The sequence below is a fragment of the Condylura cristata genome, unplaced genomic scaffold (assembly GCF_000260355.1).
Source record: "Condylura cristata isolate star-nosed mole 26May11 unplaced genomic scaffold, ConCri1.0 scaffold00181, whole genome shotgun sequence".
Taxonomy (NCBI): Eukaryota; Metazoa; Chordata; class Mammalia; order Eulipotyphla; family Talpidae; genus Condylura; species Condylura cristata.
In genome coordinates this window covers 23,926-25,818 of record NW_004567282.1, presented here as the reverse complement: position 1 = coordinate 25,818, position 1,893 = coordinate 23,926, and positions in this window count along the sequence as shown.

Sequence of the window (1,893 nt, the reverse complement as noted above, 5' to 3'; positions counted from 1 at the left end):
ACACTGCCCCAGAGGGGACTTGGTTCCCTGACCTTCATTTCAATTTGGAACTGTTCAGGGGACTTGGAGCCCCCCCCAACAGGTCATTAGGAGAAATGGGTTTTCCATATGTCCTGCATATAGAACCAGAGCCTGGAGTTCTAGGTGTAGGGTATTTGAAAGTTTCTTCTGTGGCCAATGGTACTGTGTGGTGGACAATGATGGGAAATGGCAGTGGGAGGTGGAATCGGACCTGGTTACTATGAGATTGCTCATCCTTATGTGAGGACTATGGTCTGGTTGAACAGTAATTTTGTTAAAGTATCTTTCACTCTAGCCGGCCGTGCTGACACTCGATGGATTAATGGGATAGGTTGGGTCCTAGCGCTCTATCAGAGGCCTTGGCATGGAGCAATCATACAGATACTCTTGCAAATAGAACACATTTGTATATACCCGACACTGATTGGGCCACACAAAGACCTTACTGCCCCTCCACCTAGGGGCACAGGACCTACTTTAGTGTCTGCTCGGACTACACATGATCTCTGTGAAGACCCCCTATGGGAAATAGTACAAATAATGTACATGACCCTCAATCTTACCAACGCTAATCTGACCTCGTCGTGTTGGTTATGTTACAATATATGGCCCCCATTCTATGAAGGTATAGAACTCAACACCTCGCTTGTCACCTCCACTGTGGATAACTCGTTCCAGTGTCTGTGGGATCTCAAAGTCCAAGGTCTCACTCTTCAACAGGTTAATGGCAGGGGTACTTGTCTGGGAACTGCCTCTCACTCCACGCACACCCTTTGTAGTTTACATGTCCAGACTACATCCTGGAAACAACAAATACAATGGCTTATCCCTGCAGAAGGGGTTTGGTGAGTCTGTTCTCAGGGTGGTCTTGCTCACTGTCTACCAAGGTGTTGGCTGTCTCTCCGGATTCTTGTGTCATAATCACTGTTGTACCTCGCATATTTTACCATCCTGAGGGAACCTTCTATGCCTCTTGGCTTGCAGGCATTCATGCCAGGGCCATATGAGAGCCTTTCACAGCCCTCACTATAGCCACTCTGTTTGGCCTAGGAATTGCTGGTGTGGGGACCGGAACGGCCTCCCTGATGACTTAAAGACATGGTTTGACCTCCCTGAGAGCAGCCATAGACCAGGATTTAGAAAGAATTGAGACTTCCATCTCACACCTTGAAAAATCCCTTACCTCGTTGTTGGAGTTAGCATTGCAAAATAGACGTGGGTTAGACTTACTGTTTCTCCAACAAGGTGGATTCTGTGCTGCCCTAAGTGAAGAATGTTGCTTTTATGCTGATCATATGGCTGTGGCCCGGGACTCCATGGCTAAACTCAGAGAAGCGCTCGCCAAGCATAAACGAGAGTGTGAGCTGCAGGAGGAATAATTTGAGTCATGGTTTCATCTTTCCCCTTGGCTGCTCACCTTACTCTCTACTTTGGCAGGCCCCTTCGTGGTACTCCTGCTATTGCTCACCGTTGAGCCTTGCATCCTCAACAGGTTGGTGGCATTCATTAAGGAGCGCATGAGCACAGTCCAACTTATGGTGCTCAGAGACCGGTATCTTGGGATTCCAACATCTGGACCCAACTAGGATAATACCTCCTTCTGATCAGAAAAAGGGGAATGTTAAGACCCTCTGCCTAGGCCCCTCTGTCTGGGTCTCTAACTCACCTTGGGCCCAGAAAGAAGGGCAGGTAGATAGCATTCCTGGTGTCAGCTCCTGGAACCGGTTGAAACTAGACCCTGATATCAGCTCCTGACTCATAACTGAGACATCTGTTCTTAGAAACCCGTCCTTGAGTGCTGTAAAGTTTGTTACTCTTTGAATTTGCACAGGCTATGACATATGTAATGGCCGATAAGGGCCTATATATTCT